The sequence below is a fragment of the Serinus canaria genome, chromosome 1A, assembly GCF_022539315.1.
Source record: "Serinus canaria isolate serCan28SL12 chromosome 1A, serCan2020, whole genome shotgun sequence".
Classification (NCBI taxonomy): Eukaryota; Metazoa; Chordata; class Aves; order Passeriformes; family Fringillidae; genus Serinus; species Serinus canaria.
In genome coordinates, this window is record NC_066314.1 from 9,498,204 (window position 1) to 9,519,821 (window position 21,618).

Sequence of the window (21,618 nt, forward strand, 5' to 3'; positions counted from 1 at the left end):
CATTTTTTTCTGAAAATGACTGTGCTTGGATATGCACATATCTCGATGATAAAGTCATTTTCTCAAGGCCAATTTAGTGTGTACATGTCTTTCTGGTCCAAGCTTTGCTGGCTCTCAGACTTCGTGTGAGCTGGTTTGGAGAGACCAAACACAGCTCTACAGAGCCCTCCATCTCTCCAACAGATTGCTTTTATTGATAAAATGGAAAACCCAGGGTCCAGTCCAACACTGAAGCATTACTCTCCTGCAGACTTCCACACCTGTCTTTCTCTGTGGTAAAACATGCAGCACATGGAGCGTTTTGCCAGCTACTGTTGGAAAATGTTCTTCTGCAAAGAGCAGGATGGGGATTGCTGTCAGACACCTCAATAATATTGGCTGTTCTCCCCTTCCCTTTCAGAGACACTGGGCTCTGAAAGTTCCACTCTGGGTTTTCTGGACTCTGAAGTTCCATTCTCTCATCTCCTGAAAAAGTCAGCGCTTCCCTCTCTTACAAGGAGACAAACTGAAAATTATAAAATAAGACAGGTGAAACACACGAGTTCTAAGCATTTAGAACATTTAACTTTAGAAACACACTTTAAACATTTGGATTACAACATCTGTGTCGTCATACTTTACCCAGAAATTTATTGATTCAGCTGTAACAATAATGTAAATGCACAACTCACAGGCCATGACAAAAATGTGGATGGCCATGGAATCCTTACAAGTGGAAACACTAAAGCTGATTTTGGTTGTTTTTTTTTTCTCATTTGAAGATTAAAAAGAAATTCAATCTTTTACTCCTCTAAAAAGAAAATTCCTTCTGGTTACTGTCACATTTTCAAAGGTACGTAAACTTCCAGCCCATTTAAAATTTATGCTATAGGAGACCTGAATTTTAAAAATCAATAAATATCTCATTCTCAAAAATTACAGGTTCAGATAGGCCAAATATTGATAGTATCTGCATGGAACTTATGTCTTCAGCCCTGATATATAAATTTTAACTTGTAATTTTTAAAACATTTTCTATTCAACATCCATAGAATTAATAGGGTTCCTTTTCCAAGCTTAATTTTACTTTGAAATAAAAAAGAAGTTGAAATTTAAATGTTTCATAGTTTTATAGGATTTTTTTAAGAAAATATTTTTATTTCAGTTGGGTGAAAGAAAAATATGATCCAATGTTTCTCAGCACAGCTGGTGGATCAAAGCTAAATTACCTAAACCATTTTGTGATTAAATGTGCATTTGACTGGTAGATTCTTCTCTAAACTTTTCCTGTAGACAGAGCAGAGGCAGGTGTTCTGGTTGCTCAATTAATTACAGAATAAGCTGAGTTGTAAGGGATCTACAAGGATCACCCAGTCCAGCTCCTGGGCCTGCACAGCTCCATCCCCAAGAATCCCACCCTGTGCCTGAGAGCATTGTCCAAATGCTTCTGCTCTCTGTCAGGCTGGGTGCTCTGAGCACATTCCCAGGGAGCCTGTTCCAGTGCCCAAACAACTGGCTGCAAAACCCCTTCCAGATATTCAGCCTAAGCTCCTGGCCATTCCCTGTGCTCCTTGTTTTGGTTTGTTTATGTTCTGAGGGTTCTGCTTTCAACATAAAGGTATTAATGTATATATTCTGGTGTATTCTTGTATACAAAAGGCATCTTGTTTAATGCTGGGTCAGTGAAGGAAAGTGACTTGTCAGGGATTATGCAGTTCTGATAACTGCTGCAGAGCAGTTCAAAACTCCCAAGTAATATCAGAAGGAACCAAAATGAGCAATACAAATCAAATTCTTCAGAAATGTGTGAGTGGCCAAAGCAAAATCCCTGATCCACAAGAAAGTTTGGAAGGGGATGGCTTTCTATGACTTTAATCTCTGGCTTTAATCTCCTGATCCACTAAAGGCCAGGGTTTATGGGGTTTTTGTGAAAAACCAAAGGTTTCCTGCACTGCCCACAAGTGAATTAGTTATTTCATTTTCTGGGCAGACAAAATATTCATTTTTGGCACCCTATCCTGCAAAACAGATCAAATGCAGAACACAAAAAGCCATGAAAATCATAATTATGAATTTCCAGCCAACAAAACCCACTGTGACTATTGTATCAGGCAGTTGGCTTACAATTCCTAACATACCAGCATAACATAGTGCATCATACACAGCAATTATGGCAGCAGGTATCAGTGAGGAGTGAAGTTAATTTTCAGCATTAAGTATGTACAGCTCTCCAGACATCCTCCTCAATGTGTCCTCAATGTTTTCCTCCTGTTACAGGTTCTCCAGTCTATCTATTTGGATATCCTCAATAGTATACAAGTCCAATTTAACAGTCAGAACTATAAAAGAAAACTTTAAGATATGGAAACTGTTTGTGAAATCAATTATTTTCAACATCCTTATTTCTGCCATTGTTCTATGCTAATTTAAAGATTAATTCTTTAAAACCTAAACTTTTTTTTTACCTAATTTTGCAAAAGAAGCTGTATTTCTGAATGTTAAAAAATACAAAGAAAGCACCTTTTTATTTCTGAAGCCCAAACATCTGAATCTCAGCAATAATTAATACGTGGAAGTGCATGTAACACAAAAGATCATTAGCACAAGATCTAAAGTGAGGGAACATATGGTGGTAAGTCAAACAGCACAGAAATAGTATGAATAACAACACCAAGTCATTAGGTGAACAGGGAGGAAAGGAAGGTAACATTGCATGAAATAACTGGTGACAGGATAGCATTTGTGAGCTGAGTTTATGTTTAATGATGTTTCTTTTCCATGGAGCAATTGAGGGTAACATATGATGCCAGTGATGTGGACATAACTTGGGTGCACTTTTCTAATTAAGTGAAATGCCCTTGAAAACAATGGTGAGAAGATCACAAAGTCAAATGCTGCTCTTTAAATTTAGACTTAGAGTTCAGGACAGTCCAAGGCACAGAGAAGGTTGATGTGTTGTCCTCCCCAATACCCCACCCTCAGGTGCTTGCTGTTTCCAAGCAAATGGCCCACAGGGCTACAAAAAATGGCCCACAGAGCTCATTAAACCATTGCTGTACTGACCAGGACACCCAAGCTCACAGAGCCATAGCAGCATGCTGCAGACTGATATCGTAATTGACAGAGCTGCCCTAACACAAGTGCATTGCTCCAGGATTCTGGGCACATTGGATTTGGGGAACTCAGGAGCTGGGGAATGCATTGCTGAAGTATAGGGTGACATTACAGTGAAAGGATCCTGAAGCATTAGAATATATCAAACACTTTGGATAGTAACCCTCTCAAATTTTAATCTGGCACATGGTCAACTGTGACTGCCAGCTCTGAGAAGGAGGAGGGCAAGGACTGATATCAGTAGAAAGGGAGCTGCTGAGGATTGTTTCTTGAGAGATAGAAATAGCACGAAGCTGATGGGAGCAGCTCCAGGGAGAAATAACATTCCCTAGTGAAATCTTACAGAAATAGCCTGTACAGTAGCTTCACCATGTCACAGAGTGAATGGTGACAGTGCACAGAGGGATTTCTATGCAGAAAATTACTGAGAAGCAGTAGGAGCAGGAGACATGTTACAAGATCAACATGACAAAGTGAGCAATTAGGCTTTCATGGAACTGAGGACAGAATTTTTCTGCACTCTGTCATCAGCTCTCAGGGCTAAGGCTGATGCTTATGACCTTACAGAGGCTGATCACAACAGGCCATGCTGGGTCAGGACCTATTGAGTTGCTTCCTTCAGTGGAGGTGATGGAGTTCATTCCAAATGTAGCTACTCTGAGGCATTAAACAAATAAAACATAGTATGCATTAAAATAACATTATTAAGGTTACAAAGGTTACAGAGTCAAGCATTCAAAAGCTACTTCTGCAGCCTTAATTCAGTCCCCATTGTGTGTTTTCTCCATCTTCCCATGACTCTCCCTAATGCTTCTACACCAAAAATTTGCCTTGTAGTAAATTTTGTTCACTCTATCACAACAGTGGGCAAGAGCTTGTAGAAAATATTACATGTAGAGTATGGATGAGCTTATACAGGAACTATCTGTTCACCATTTGTTTGATCTTCATGGTTCAATATGTGATCCCAGGATATATTTGCTGAACAATATGCCAACTGCTCAGACTTAATCCCTGTCTTTTTTACTCAGGCCAGTGTAAGAGTACCTCAGGTGTCTCAGTGAGGCACCCAGATTCAGAGATTATGCTCTCCATGGCAATAGAAAGACTAACTCCAGCTACAGGGAGATAGAAGTAGGGACTTGCCATTTAGTTCTGAACCCAGAAAACCTCCTCTGTAAAGAGATACATAAACAGGAAAAAAAATACCTTTACTTCAATTAAATCTTAAAACACTGAGGAAGTAAGCCTACTACCACTCAAATGGGGACTGGTATATTCCCTTCCTGGTTAAGCTTTATTTTTGCCACAATTAGCACCAATAGAAGTGCTGCCATATGTTTGCTGCTATCAGGAAACTCCATAATAAGCCAGTAAAAAAGCTTGACATTACCATAGTTATAACTTAATTGCATCCTCTGGGAAGGGAGCTGTCATCAGGTCAGGCTTTCTGAAGTCACAGAATTAATAAATTTCTATCATTAAGCCTTTTTAACACAACCAGTGTTTGAACAGAAAACCCATTGGCAAAAGCCACAGATACTGGTGAAAGCAGCCATGGACATTCACTTAATCAGGATTTTTCTAACATGTGATTGAGCTCCTGACTGGGCTTTTTGTTGGAGGTTTTATACCAGTTTCTCTGACATCCTTGGGTCAAATCTGTCTCTTATGTTAAAAAAAAAAAAAAAAAAAAATCCAAGGTTAAACTGGGGCCAGCTGGACACTGCTGAATTCTTACCTCAGGCCTCATGGTATGTTTGGGAACGAGTCTAGTATCTCTGGTAACCAAAATGGCCTTACATTTTGTTTAGTCCATGAACCCAAATAAACAATAGCTGAGAATAACTTGTAGGCAGAAATATTTGACCACAGTAATTTTGTAACCCAACAGAAACCAAAACCATAGGAAAGCCAAAAGCTAAAAGAGAGGACATGTTAATGGTTATAAATCAAAGCATCTTTGTCAAAATATTTTACTGAGTATCTACTTAAGCCATTTTTTTCCTTCTGATTTATGATATTGTGATATCATCCCTCTGGAAGAGCAGAGCTTGGAAACTTATGCCTTAGGACCTTGTTTTAAAGGAGCTTTTGCCTCCTTCCAGTGTCACTAAAGTCTCCAGGAATTAGGCACCTATTTTTAGCACTATGAAAGCAGATAATTAACCTCAAGAAGTTCAGCAAGGCCAAATGCAAGGTACTGCATGTGGGTCAGGGCAATTCCCACTAGCAATACACACTGGGGGATGAAGGGATTGAGAGCAGCCTTGGGGAGAAGGGCTTGGGCACTGGGGGATGGAGAGCTGGGCATGAGCCAGCCATGTGCACCCACTGAAAGCCAAAAATGTCTTGGGCTGCATCACAAGCAGTGTGGACAGCAGACTGAGGGAGGGGATTCTGCTCCTCTGCTCTGCTCTGCTCTGCTCTGCTCTGCTCTGCTCTGCTCTGCTCTGGTGAGACCCCAGCTGGAGTGCTGCATTCAGCTCTGGGCCACCAGCACAAGAAAGACATGGCCAGGTTAGAGGATGTCCATAGGGGATCGTGGGGGATAACAGGGCTGGAACATCTCCTGTGAAACAGGCTAAGAGAGTTGGGACTGTTCAGCCTGGAGAAGGGTCTGGGCAGACCTTACTATGGTCTTTCAGTACCTGAAGGGGGCTTGTAAGAAAAAAAATGAGGACTGATATTCAGCAGGGCCTGTAGAGATGGTTTTAAAGTGAAAGAGGGGAGATTTTTATTGGAAATAAGGAAAGAATTATCTACTATGAGGTTAGCAATACTCTGTCACAGGTTTCCCAGAGAAGTGGTAGATGCCCCAACTCTGGAATTGTTTAAGGAGAGATTGAATGGACCTTTGAGCAACCTGATCAAGTCAGAGGTGTCCCTGCACATGGCAGAGATGTTGGTCTAGATGATCTTTTTAATCCACTTCCAACCCAAATTATTTTATGATTAACAATAATAACTACATTGCTCAGCATATCAAGTCTTTATCTCTGTAAATACAGCACTCTGGGGTCTTCTTAATGAGCTTTTTGCTGACAGGTAACAACCTGTAAGAAAATTTGTCTATTCTATCATGTTTAGATACATCAACTCTTTATTTCAGTTTTTATTAGATTTATTTTTTATGAGTTAATACCTCTCAGGTAATATTGTTCCCTGCAAACTTCTCTTATCTGGGCCAGCCATGGTCTTTAGGACCTCAGTCTTGGCCCCCAGTTGCCATTAGGGTTTGGGTTCAGAGTTCCACAGGCTTACAGCTCCAGGGGTCCTGGGGCTGACAAAGTCCTGCCAAGGGGAGTGTGGCATTTGCATCAGCATTGCTCCCTCCCCCAGTATGGGCCACTCACAACGCTGGGGACCTCAACCTCAGCCTTCAAGTACCCTTAGGATCAAGGTTCAGAGATCCTCAAGGCTTACTGCTTTAAACCTTATGGGAAAAAATAAAGTCAAACACAATAAATTCCAAAACTGATGAATGTTTATGGGATTTCCACTAAATAAAATGCCTTTTGCTTGTGGGACAAAATATTTTCAGGATTATTTTATTATGTCTTTAAAATTATACCCTATATTATTCTTTATTTTTCCTTTGGGAAATTGACTCAAGCTGTCAAATTAAAAAAAAAAAAAATCCAGTGTAGAAGTAAATAAGAGAAATAAAGTAGAAAAAAAAGAGGAAGCAACAAGGAAAACCAAAACATTTGACACTCGCTTTCATGGCACTGAAGCTGTGTGAATTACAGATTATATTTCAGTCCTTCTTGGACTACTTTCCTCCTTTGGCCTTGACTTTGGCAAAACCCACAAATTCCCTAAGTCCTTTTTCTATCCTCACCATGATGGGCTTCTCCACCACCTCCAACCCCACCATCTGCAAGGACAATGCACAGATGTCCCCCAATTCCTCTCACAGGTCTCCTGCCCTGAACACTTAATATCACAAAGAAGTTCCAGCCTGAACAATAGCACCCCTCTCATTTGGGTGAAAACCTGGAGTCACAGGTTTTGCAGTTTCTGATGGCAAACTGACATCCCTCTATATTTTTTGTTGTTGATAACAGTGGTTGGCTTTCTATTTTCTCTGCTCATTTCTTCCTCCTTTAAATTCAGGATCTTGAGTTTATTGGGTGTGCTCTTCCTGCAAAGGGCTAGAGGTAACTTCATTTCTTCCATAAATCGTCATGAAAGGTCATTTCAGATAAAGAGCTGAGGGAATATTGGACTTGGGAGGTTCACTGACAGAACCCATCAGATAAGGTAAAACTGAAAAATGCCTAAGCTTGCTAATCAAATTAATATTTTTTAAATAGTTTCATTTGAATAAAGATATTTAGTTAATTTTGTAGTTATGTAAGTTATGTAGTTATGTTCTTGAGCAAAATCATTCAGATTTTTTTCCAGCTCTTGTAGAAATAGAGCATGAAGTATTGAAATTAAATGTTACACATTTTCCAAAAGATACTCCTCCATTTTTTTTTCATCAAAATGTTCAAAGCACTTAGAAAATTTAATCCAATTGTGATAACTGCTTCAGTACTGCATTTGAATTTATTACCAGTGTTAACATTTTAGATTTAAAATCAAACCACTGTTTAGCTAGCTCAAATTTACTGCTTTATTTATGTGGAACATTTAGAAGGATAAGGATTTCATGCCTACCTGGAACAAAACCAGACATGAAAACCCTTTCAGAAGGGAAATGTCTATGTCTTCATTGTTTTTCTGAGCAGAGACCTTGTTCTGACAAGGGCTGAGTTATTAACAATTTTCAACTCACGATGTGTTAACAGCAAGCATGCAGCTCCTCTCTGGCCATCTAATCCTTGTGAAGAAAAAGGAAAAAAATCCTTCTTATCTGGGTTTGCATAAATTTGTATATTAGCTTTAAATAAAGACAGAGATTGTATCTGATATCACTGAGTTTAACATTTTGACTTCGGTCTGAAAAACCAAACAGTTTATGGTTGATTTTTCAAGCAACTTTTGCTCGCACAGTCCTGGAGCTGACCCAGTCTTAAAGTGCACCCAACAACTGTCTTGTCCCAAAATAGCAGTAATGGTAATTTAACTATTTGAAAGTGAATTTTTTAAAATGTTTTGCTAGAAGATATCAGGATAAAGGGGCTAAACAACTAATCTTAGAGACATTTGTCAAATGCCAGTTTAAAGAGGGGGTTTACAGGATCTTTATTGTTTTTAAGCAAGTATGAGAAGTTACAAAGAGCAAACAAGGGTCTGGTTACTCTATGCTGGATCTAAGAGGGATGTGATTTTTGGGTTTTGGAGGCTTAATATGGGCTGGCATACTTGAAGAAGAAAGTTTCAGAGCACTTTATTTTTTTTTGGTCAAATAAATTGAATGTTGAGTCACTGCTATAATTAGATAATAGGATAACAGAGGAAAAAAAAGAAAAAAAGAAATTTAAAAGATCTATTGCTTGCGTCAGTCCAGGAAGTTATAGGCATTCTGCCTTCCTGTTCCAATCTTATGTTTGCAAATTTTAAGGCTGCTATATATGATGATGACAGAGAATCTTGTAATAGAGTCACTTGTTTAAGCATGAAATGGTGTTTCAACTGCTTTGGTGCAAAATTTGGCTAAAAAAGAAGAAAAGGGAAAAAAATGAATATAATAATAAAATCAATTATTTCAAGTTGCCTAAAAATGTTATGCAGCAAAAGGAGAAAGGCATGTGAGGAAGCAGACAGAAACTCTAAAAGGCACAGTGAAAAAGAGCATAAACACAGAAACTGGAGGGCAGTCAGGGAACAGCAAATGCAAAATCTGAAAGAGCAATGATCTTTAACTTCTACAGCCTGGACAGGCTTAGCAAAGTAATCTCTTAGTGAAGAAGGGTGTTACTGATGTTAAGGGAAATGCAAAAATAAAAATTAAGTGAGAAACTGATCTGGGCAAAGGGGCACTGCTATTTCTGTTTCATGAGCTGGAAACGAACGCTCCCTTTCTGCCCTTATAGACTCTCACTGATCTGATGGGCTTGATTTTCCTCTTCACACAAAACCATGGCTGTTTATCTTTGTGACAGCATTATTCATTAGCTAAAATGTGTCTTCTCTCTCTTCTGTCTGCTCTTACAATTTCAGAGGGTGAGCACACACCTTACCTGCCCCCAGCTTGTAAAAGCAAAGTACATTTAGTCCCAGGCACCCTGCTTAGCCCTTGTTCCAGTCTGAATTTATTTGTTTCACATGGCTGGCCAGAAGGGTATTCCATAATCAGGATGGGCTCTCACAGACTATGTGTGCATGGGGATGTCAGAAACAGGGTTCAAAATCACAGTTTCTCACACTCAGCCCAGAGTCAAGTGCTTTACAGGGTCACAGAATAATTTAAATTGGGAAAGACTTCTAAGATCATCGAGTCCAAGGATCAATGTAGCACCACCATATTCACCACTAAAGGGTGTCCCTGAGTGCCACATCTGCAATTGTTTTGAACACTTCCAAGAATGACAATTTCACCCCCCCTCCCTGACCAGCTTTTCAGCGAAGAAATTTTTCCTAATATTCAATCTAAACTTCCCTGAAGGAAAACATACAGAGGAACAGAAAACAATAAAAATATAAAAGCAATACAGGGAAACACAACCAGATTACAGGATCATATTTGGTTACCTTGTATAATAATGAATGAATAATAATGAATCTTAGTCATTGTGTAAACAAACAACATGAGCAGCAAGAAATTTTTTCCTATTAGTCCCTAAAGTCATAATTTTCTTCTTACTCTGTTACTGGCATCATCATTCATCTTTTTCATTCTGTATGATGTCTGACCCTCCCCTATACTGGCAATTCCTTTGTGTCATCATTAAATTTTAACAGATCAACCTCATACCATGAGCCAAGATTACTAATGTAAATTTTAGATTAAATAAGTCTCTAATCAACTTTTCAAGACAATTTTAGAATCAACAGTTTGCTCCAACATTTCACTTTTTCTCTTTTAAGTCTATTCCTTACTCATTTTAAAATTCGTGTGCTAATCCCTGACTTCTCTATTTAGCTAATAATTTTCCTTGTGGAATTGTATCAGATGCATTGTAAAAGTCTAAGTAGATTAGATGTATTTCATTTCCTTTGTCCAGAAAATCAAAGTAAAATAGAATCTTAATCCATCACAATCAAGTAAGCCTTTGTAAATCCATGTTGTATTTTATCACTTTTTTTTTCAGCCTTAAATTACCTCCAAAATCCAGAATCTATAGAAATGAGGCCAGAAACACAATTTTTTTTTTTTTTTTGCTTAAGGGCCATGTCATAACTGTGACATAATCATACCTCTATCATCTTTTTCCTTAACCTTATTGCATGATGCCTCTGCTTCTCTCCTTTGTGAAAACAGTGAAACTTCTGGTGCATGTTTTAAATCAGTGATTTAAAACTTTTGTTAATTGTTACTTTATTCTTCAACTTTTTGGCCTCAACTTCTAGCATCTCATTTTGTACAGCAAAACTGAGAAGAAATTAATTAATCATCTCTAGTTAGCTGAAAGCTCCAAGTCACAGGATCATTTTCTGGATTATTTGCATCTTCATCTGCTGAGCTAGATACAAACAGAAGAAAACTTTGCTTTTGGGAAGCTGGACCCTTAGTGTACATAAGGCTGAAGCCATATATCTAGACCCATTCTCATCTCTGGATAAAGAGGTTCAAAGACATCTGTGACCAGTTAAACACCTGGAATGATGGCCACTTCATTTCTTAGACAACAATATGCTTACCATAATTATGAGAGAAACGTGCAATCCCCTGTTTCTTCTTTTAAACACTTTGGTCTCATTTCTCTCCCCAGATATCTGCAGAATTTCTCCTTCTTCCTATAAACCCTGTCTTCAAAACTTGACCTCTTTTGAATTATCCCCTTCTTCTTGCCACACCAAAATTAATTCCTACTTTCCATTTACTTTTTCTTATTTATACTCTCATAAGTTCTTCTTAGCTGTTGCTAAGAAGCCACTCTGCTTCTACATAAAAATGTTTCCTGTTGGACTGAAAAACCTGAGGCAAGGCCACTCTTCTCCCCTGACCACAGAGTAAGGGGTGCTTCACTTTCTAGTGCAAGAGATGAAGCAACAGACAAAAGAGAAGAAAGTATTTATAATAAGAATAAGCATTCTTCAAATCATTAAAATTTAGAAATATCAGTCATGAGGAACTGTGATGAGGAATGAATTAAATGAGTTTGCATAAGAACAACAGGCTTGATCTCCCTCCTGCACAGAGGCAGTTTCACTTGCTGCAAAAGGTGTTAGTAAATCAGGCTCCCAAAACAGCAACTGTGGAACAAATCCAAAGAGGATTTGCTGAAAGGCACTGGCACAGGATCTAGTGAAATGCCAACTTATCCCACAGGTGGAAAGAGGGCAGTGATGCTCTCCTAAATGCTGGATAAACCACAATCTTCATACCCACAGTTTTCAGACAGAAGGTTCAGTATAAGATATATTAAAGTGTCATTTGTTGGTTTAATAAAGTAAACATTTTGATATCACAAATTTACTGCTGATGGTTGCTTCCACAGATTTTTGGGCAACATGTGCCAGTTTTCACTCTGCAAAGTTATATTGTGCTTTATCCACCCTCTAGTACTCTGCTCCTCAATACTTATGCCATCTCCTTGCTTGTTTTGATGCGTGAGCTGTGAAATATTAACCCTTAAAGCTGCTGTACTGGAAATAGCTTTCATTCAAATGAACTTACATCACACAACCACTTTACTTTCTCTTTGAAACACAAATTCTCTAATATTCATTCAACAACAGAATTATTAAAAAAACAAGTTCAATTTTTTTTTTCTGTTAAGCAGATTTCACCAAATGAAACCATACTAGAAAATGAGATGAAACATGAAATAGACTGATGATATTTTAGCAACACAGAGTATTACAATAATGAGTTTTCATTCAATACTGTTACCATTACAGCTTTGGTTTTTAGGGGTCACAGCTGAGTAACTATAGATTGCATTGGAGTGAAACTATAGCTTAGAATTTCTGGGTTGCCAAGAGTTTTGCAAAGCAAGCTATAGGAAGAATTTTTTTTAAGTTTAATTTTGACAGGTTGCATATATTCTTCTTCATTCTTTTTGGTTGCTTTGAAAAAAAAAAAATTTTTTTTTTTTTAATACAAAATGTTCTTTGCAAAATTTCTACATTTCTGGGTATTTTGTCACCATTTTGTTTGAAACCTTGTAGATTTTTCGAGTTCAAAAGAGAAAAATAGCTACCAAACAGATGCACTAGCTATTTCAAAATAATCCCTCCTGCTACACCAACAGAAAACTGCACTGTTGATTGCCACTGCTTAATACTGTTTCCCACACATTTAGAAAGCCATGATTTTCAGAGTGAAATATCCAGGACAGTTCACTGAAATGAGGCTTGGCATCCAGATTGCCTGCCTGGCTGTAATCACCCTTTGAGTTATTGAGCTTGTAAATCACATATCAAAACATGGGAATACATCAATTAATGTTCTACTGGAAACAAATCAAGGACAATCCTACAGTGTGACATTCTGCCAGTTTTATTTTCAATAGACATGGAGAAGGAGCTGAAATGTTTGGTCACAGCCTCTATTTACCCAATCTGTCTTATATACTATTGCATAATGCTATCACAATATTAATATGCAAATTGCCTCAAATAAAAGCCATGCTTTCCCTGTTGATTTTCAGAGCAGCTTCTGTTACAAAGGAAAATACTTAGCACTTATATTCCTTTTTCATCTTCAAAACTCCTTTAGTATATTTTAATTAATCCTTTTCTTTTCAATTTTCTGACCCTGCATTAGGTTTTCTGTCTCCTTTACCCCTGTAGTCTCAAGGTTATGTCCTCCACTTGATGTCTCCCATAGACTTCTCATATTTTCAAAAAATGATCTTCCTCTTATCTCTTTTCACACCTAGAAAACAGACCTCAGGAGACTGGCCAGAAGAAAGACCTAGTCAAGGGCAAAAGAAGTTTCCAAAGTGAAAAAGAAACAGAGAAACCCTATTTCCAGGGATTGCTGATCAAATCTAGCACAGCTGCTGCTTTTTCTTAGCAGCACCTCAGGCTGGTCTCTCTGGAGTCACTCTCTGGAGGGGTGCTGGTGACTCCTCTGCAGGACACCAGGCAGGCTGGCCTCAGCTGGCCTCAAGGACAGTGCCTGGCCTGCCAGTCCAAGGCAGCAGATGAGGAAACAGCAGCAGCCTCTTCCAGAGAGCAACCTGTCCTCCAAGAGGATTTCTGCTGCAAAACATCACCTGGGAGGCAGAACATGCTAAGGTCCTATGAGGATCTCAAACCACTGATTTGTGTTACAAAAGGAAAACTTTCAGTCCAGATTTGGCCTCTCAGACACTGAGATCCCTCTCTTTTTTATTACTCTATTTTAATGATTAATTAATTTCTTATACCCTGAGTTGTTTTTATTTACTGTGTGCTTTAGGCAGATGTTTTGATGACAATTTGAAACCCTGGGCTACTAATGCTCACCAGCTGAGGTGCTGTGTGCCCTTCTGAAGATCAGTCACAAAATGGGCAACACTCTGACCTGCTTAAACTGTAAACCCAGGATTTCATCAGTGCATGGCACAAATGCTGACCTAATTCAAAAGGTTATATTTCACTCCCACAGGACAGACAGATGCACATGGCACTTGGCAGTGAGCTTCCACAGAAAAGAAAAATTCTTGTGGTACTCCTGGAGTCAGTTATCTGCATTTCAAAGTGGATGAAAGGTTTATTGTGCTCAAGGCAGGGAGAACTGGACATTTAAAGTCATGTTTTCTATCATAGCTACTGATGGAAATCAGCTCAGATTGCTATAGTTTTCACATAATATTTTAAGGGTTAGAAAATGATAAATGCTACACGTTAAAAGGAAATATTTCTATTATTTAAGAATATCATCTTGAAATATCAAAATAAATCTTGCTTTTTTTTCATCCCTGGTAGTTTCAAAAACAATAATTTTTAATTTATCAATAATTATATTTATGAATCTTTATTTTCACTTTATTTTCTGATATGTGTAGGGAGTAAATATTAAACTATCCACATCCCCAGTTACCAGGACATTCTACTGGTTTTCAGAATACTTAACCAAAAGCATGTGTTGAATGAGCAGAGAATTTAGAGATGACTTTAAGTTAACAGTTACTTGGTGTGTTTGGTGATGCACTACATACTTTGCTCTGTTCTTGCAAATATGCTGGGCAGTGGATGTAAAAAACTGTATTTCAAATGCAGGTTACACAGCTCTGGTTAGTTTATAATTCACATAAGATATTAAATTAATTATTAAGTCTTCAGAGATCTATGTTTTAAGCTAGTCCTAGGCCAGCATCATTGGTAATGTGTTTGTATCTAGTAAATCTGTGATGCTGGACACAGACATAGACATAGATCTGTGTTTGCTTGCACTGCAGGCACTCTCACTTCACTGGACTTTCTAGATTGTGCCAAAATCACTAACTTAAAAGGATTGAGCAAGAGCAGATTGTTAACTTCAGTAATTGATCATTTAAGTAGCTTGACATCTTCTGAAAGCATTCATGTTCCTCTGTGTCATTACTTTTTGTTTATCTTGCACTTCTTGCACTTCTTAAGGTTTAGTTATTTATACATGTACATATATATATATTTATATAGGTTTATATATAGTCAGATTGCCTTTGTCCTCCTTGTAGGGAGAAAAAAACCCAACAAACAAAACAACTACTCAACTTACTTCCCTTCACACCCTCTTAAAAAAAAATCAGAGTTGCTATAGAAACAGCTATTAAACAGAGAGTAGCAGTAATTAATAACATCTGCAAGTGCAATATGAAGTCTACAACACAATTAATTCCAACATTTGGAGTGGTTTGTGCAGAGCTGCCCTTTGTTGCTCTGCATGGAATGGCAGACTGTACAGACTCAGTTATAACAAGGGGGCTTAACATTACCACAGTGATATATTATGGCTTCTGAAATAGTTTGGACTGTTGAGTCATTAACCCATATAAATAAATTACATCATTATTATATAGCTTAATGGCACATGATTCCAGAAAAAAATGGACCCATATAGATACTATGGGCAAATGCAAACATTTTACTTTATCCTTTCAAATACAACAACATGAAAATCTCACTTGCTGCTGAAATGTGAGCAGAAGCTTGAAATGTAACTTTTAAAATCCATTCCCTCATTTGAATTATAGAGACATGGGCAGATCAGATGTGGAAGTTTATCTACAGATACTTTTATCTTTTGACTTTTCACTTTAAAAGTCAAATTGGAATTTTTTAAGAACAGCCAATTAAAGTTTTTTAATAAATCATGAAAGAGATGAGAGAACCTATATGTCTTCAGGCTTTATTGAAGAAGGAATATTATAAACATTTATTTGTTATTTTACTATTTCTTAAGGCTACTTGGCATAAAGTCTACCATCTATCCCACTAGCTTCCTTCATTAGAAAATATTAGCATACAAAAGATTCAAATTTTCCTTACATAATTTTTGCAGCTGGTGTAAAATGTGTAGCAGAAGCTGTCTTACCAGACTGGGGTGTACTGTGTTATACAGGAGGGAGCTCTGCCTTCCCCCTGAACACAAGGCTTGGGTCCTGTGCTCCTTTGGGAGCTCTGTGCCCTTTGTTACCTGAGCTAATCCCCTCTGCTCAGGGGCAGAGCACAGCAGATGGGCCTGACCCCAGCCACCCTCTGATCCAGCACGTGGCAAAGCCGTGGCAGCCTCTGCTCTGCTCCCCTGCCACAACAGAGACTTGGCTTCTTCCTGCCATTCTTTTTGCCATCTTTTAAAACTAAGGGGGCAAGTGCTCACCAGCATGTGTAGAGCATACCTCATTCCTCTTTTTCCTCTTTGTTACCTCTCCTACTTACTGGCGTGTCTTCCTTATCAGCACAAAGTTTTTCTTCCCTTTACTGTCTCTGCTTCCTAATGATTTTTTTCCTCCTCATATTCCTATTTTCCTGATTCACTTTACTTTTCCATTTCCTTTTAAAAACGCTATTTTCCTTGCTCAATATGTAATGAATACAATATGCAGATCTTTATTTCCACATGCATAACCTTCCTTCTTGACATTTACTTTCCTGTTCTTTTCTAATTTTTGGTCTATAATTGTTCATTCTTAAGTTTTCTCCATCCCCCTGCCCAGTATTCCTTCTAAGTTATTTTTGTATTTGCTATTAGTTTATAAAGCAAAACAAACAGGATACCCATGCCATCTCAAGAACCCATATTTTAGAATAGGATGAGCCATTCTGTGGAGGTGCTGGTCTATGCCCATTGGCTGTGACTGGGTAAGAAAAAAGGAAACCCTTGACTCATAGGCAGTCTGTGAGTATCTCACCAAATGCAGAACAGGAACAGCAACAGCTGTGCTCCAAAAAGGGGACACAAATACAAACTTCCTACTGAAGTTCAGCCTATCCTGTTGAACTTCCAAAAGTAGCATCTGTGGCTGGATGGCACAACAGCACCTGTTCTTTTGCAGGAATATTGCAGTAAAATCTCAGTAATAACTTCGGAATGTGCCTTTGATAACCACCTGGTTAATTAGGTTAAATGGATTAAGTAAGTATGAGATGCTGAGATGGCTTAATTCCATTTAATTGTCAGTCAAATTCCATTTGGCTGACAGTGGTTTGCAATGATTATTCTACTGCCATCACAGAGAGTGTCTCTCTGTGGGTCAATGTACTTTTTTTTAGTCCTATGATGTTGCAGGAGACCAGATTTCAGGAGAGGCCCATCCTTACATTTAGAAAAGCATTTACTGGCATAGGAATGTATCTCACAGGGTGAAAATGGTCTGATTTGGGAGGTTAAATAAGAAATATATATATATATATATATATATATATATATATATATATATTGTTTCTAGAAAGAACTGTATATGCTTCAAGTCAGTGGAAGGGATGGAATAAACTAAGTTAAAATAGATTAGGGACTTGGTAGAAAATAGACAAGCTTCTACAAAAAAAAAATACTGTCAATATAACTTTATAAAACATATGTTATTTTTATAAGACTGCTCCTAGAAGTTATATTTCTTTACAAGTTCAGAACATATCACAGTTTAACATTTATAATTAAGGGTGTTCTCCAGAAAGATGACTGACATTTATGGTTTTCTGAGAATAGTGTCACAACAACAATATGAGATTTACAACGAGCACTTTTACATTATACTGTGAAATATAACACAGTGATTAATGAACAAAAAAATAATTTTCCCTTGAAACTCAGAAACATATTAATGATAATATTAGAATGAACACAGAGTGTTTCAGAACTGAACTACTATTTCCATATTGTGCTACAGGGTAAGCTCTGCTTACCAACAACTAAAATATCCCTGTGTTATCGACACTGTTTCCAACACAGCCCAAAGCAAAGCCCCATACTAGCTGCTCTGGAGGAAATCAACTCTACACCAAGCAAAATCAGCACCATGGATGAAGTTTTTGACTGGCACTTTGTTATGAAATATTTTTCTTCGTATTGACTGGGAGAATTTTTATTGTTCTGGACTCCAAGTTTCAATATTAAGTTATCCCAAAATTATTGTTGGTTTAACTGCAGTATCAAAAAACCCAAGTGTGAAAATGCATACAGCCCTGCTCTAATGACTAGAATTAGGATGAATGCTTTCCTCAAATCTGTCAATAACAAGGAAAGCATAAACAGTCATATCAAATAGTGAAAGATTTGCTACCAGATTCAGCTTGCTTACTCAAATATGAACAGACACAAGGGTGAGAACAAAACAGTGTTGATTGTCTTGCTGCTGGATGTAGGTCACAAAGGTTTTTCAATATAAATTTTATCAAATTCAAATATGTAAAACAATTCATCTCACTTGCAATGAGCTGGATCTTGCATTTCCATCTGGTGCAGATTCCAAGAAGACCATTTTTACCCCTGAAATTAAAAACTGGGACTGTCTCTAGTCAGCCCTGCACCAGCAAATAGAATGAGAACTATTCAGCAAGACTACCCCTCCTTCCCTATGTAAAACACAGACATAAAGAAGATATTACATGCCAGGAAGAAAATAGTATTTTGGCATGTGGCATTGATTATCACAGAACTGCAGAACCACAGAATCATTTAGGTTGTGAAAGACTTTTAAGATTTTATAGCTTAACTGCGAACCCAGCACTGCCAAGGCCACCACTAAACCATGTCCCTAAATGCCACATTTACACATTTTTAAATACCTCCAGGTATGGTGACTCAACCACTTCACTGGGCAGTCTGTTCCAGTGCTTGGCAACCCTTTCCATGAGGAAGTTTTTTCTAATATCCTATCTAAACCTTCCCTGGTGCAACTTGAGGCCATTTACACTTGTTCTATTACTTGTTACTCATGAGAAGAGACTGACCCCACCTTTCTACAACCTCTTTTCAGGCAGCTGTATAGAGTGATAAGGTCCCCCCTAAGCCTCCTTTTCTCCAGACTAAACATCCCCAGCTCCCTCAGCTGCTCCTCCTCAAATTTGAGCTTTACACCTTTCTCCAGGGTCATGCACACACTTTTTGCCACATTTCAGCAAGCACATTTTGGCTGAACCCAGCAACATCTGGGGGTTCCATCTAGTGGAGTGAGTGTTACTCCAAGCACAAAGGTGGAATGTGCTCAGCAAAATGCTGATCAGGGCTGGCAAGAATAAAGCCAGTGCAGATTTATTGCCTATTATGCCCCCACAAAAGACACTTAAGGCACTTGGTAACTGTGTCCCATCTATTCACACAAGTGCTGCAATCACGGCACGTGTGGTCTTAACCTAACACTGGCTTCAATAATTTTTCTGAAAATGCTAATTACTGAAGAATGAGTTTATATACAGGTATAAACCAGATTAATAAAACTTTGATTCTGGTGCTAACAGAAAAAATTTTGAAGTTTTAAAAAATGGTTACAAGACAGAGGGCCCTGCTCCTTTGTCTTTTATGCTTGATTTGCAATGGCGTAAATAAGACATGAAAACATAAAAAACATATCCAAAAATTGAAATAAAAGATAAAAGCTTGATCATTAATTAATACTTTCTACAGAATAAATGAACTGAGAAAAAACATTTGATGGAAATCAAATGTTGTAGTTTTGCAACAGGAATTTTTTTTCTTACATATGGACTACCATGGTCAGTTGAAAGATTTCCAGTACTTTAAGGAGAATCATAGAATAGAATCACAGAATCTTTTAGGTTGGAAAGGATCTTTAAGGTAAGAGTCCAACCACAAACCTAACCCTGCCAAGTCCACCAAATAGCTACACAGAAAACTTTCTGTAAGATGCCTCATTACACCAATACCTGTTGCTCCTGTTTTCCTTCACAGAAATTTCTCAGTCAGATATGACAGGCAATACATTTAGAACGAAGTGAAGTAAGAATAAAGAAAGATTTACTTTTGTTTGTCGTTCAAGTGCTTAATGAAAAAGATTTGTCTGCTGTAATAGATCTTCAGGAATCTCAATGCAGATAAATTAGAAGAATTTCTGCAGTGTAATGTTACTGTGAAGTACAAGCCATGTATTTAAAATAGTGACTATATAAGAAAATAGTTTAATCAGCATATGTAAAGAAATTGATTGTTCAGGAGACTTGAATGGCTTTTTAAAACTTAATGATGGAACTACATTTGTGCTTCTTTTTCTGCATTATGGGAGGGTGAAGATATACCAAGAAACTGAACTCAGCTAATTTAATGTTTTATGCCAATCACACTTTCTCATTCAAGGTAGTAGGAAATCATTTGAGGCCTATTACTCATGTCCATATACAGCTGTAGGACGAGGTCAGCATTTCTAAACATTCTACATCTTTATTAAATGCAGAAACTTAGAAAATTAATGAATTTTTAGGCCATAAATAACTAGGTGAACCAAAGACTGTGATTAGTAAATAATAAATTGCTCATAAAGTAAGTCCTGCTTTCTTTTCTTCCCCATGCTTCAGGCTGGCATTGGATTCCTGAGTTTCAGATTCAAAAAAAAAAGGCAAAATTTCAAAGCCTGACTTCCAGCCTTACTTAATTTTACAGGAGAAAAATTAAGTAAGGCTGTTATTTGATTCCACCTTTTCTCAGAACTGGGCTCCAGTTCAAGTTTACTTGTAAATCCTGAAAAGCTTGCAGGCTGATCTTGAGTTGTCTATCACAGAATGCCACAGCCCTTGTCAAGCTCCATTTTCCAGCCCTGGCTGCTCCTCCACACCTCATCCAGCTTGTTTGGAGCTAACCAGTGCATTTCTCCTCTATGCTGGAGCCTCATATAGACAAATCTACATAGACATATCTCTCTTTCATCCCTGAGTTTCAGTGAGCTCCACAGGCACTCACACTGCTCACAGTAGGATTAACTTGCAGAGGGTCTTGTTATATAGTTGTAAATAGCACAGTAGATTGCAAGCTTTGAATACTCCTTTATTAAATCATAGCAGTGTTTCCTCTAGAATCTTTTCCACTTTTCAGCTGTTGTTCAGCGTATTAGAACTGATTAATGCAGACCTTACAGTGCTAGGTGGGATGTCAAGAAACACATGCATTGCACACTTCCACTGCCATTCCACATGTTACTGTTGTTGGAACTATTTGCAGCTATTATTATTGTCCTAATAAACTCTATAAGCATGAGAAATGAGGCTTACAGAAAATTGTACTAATGATGAAATAAACATTCCTGTGTAGGCCTTTAGTTATTTGTTTATTATTTAACATTATGACTCCCTGATCTTCTGGTCTCCTTTACATTATATTGAAATAGTACTTGTGATTAAGGGTGCTCTTGCTTATTCTCTACCTGCCATTTCCTCTGTGCGTTTGCACAATTACTTGCACCTTCCCTTTCCCACATCAACATGTCAGTACTTTTCTGTTTGCCTCTCCAGTGGGTTATCCCCTGGGGGAACACCTCTTTCCCAGCTCAGTGCCCACAGCTTGCTCAACAGGCCCGTTGGGGCACCACTGCTGGGAATTTATCATGAACACTTTCCTGCTGAGAAGAGAAGAAATGGGCACATGCTTGATCCTTCAGGTAGGGAAGGAGCCAGGTGGGGCATTCCCATTTATTCTGGAGGGGTGTTGCCAGTGTTAATCCACTACTGTTGCCCGTTGCAAAACTGTAGGTGTTTTGGGGTACGACTAACTGAAGCACATCTGCTTCCTGGTAACTCAGCAGAGTTTGGGCATGAACTTGAGCCAAACTTCAGAGTCCTATCAAGGAGCAGAATCAGTGTTTTTGTTCAATATTCATGTTCATAACTTAATTGATGTTAACTTGATACTGATAATGCTACTCTTAGTGCAAGAGCCCAAAAATGAGGAGCTTTATCTAAGTATATTACTTTATCTAAGTAAATTTGTCATGGTCTTGTGCAACCTGTACTAGTTCATATCTCCAGCCCCTTTCCTCTGTGCATTTTCCCAAGACTTGAATCCATTCCCTAGCATCTTTCTACCCCAGATCTCCTCACACTACATCT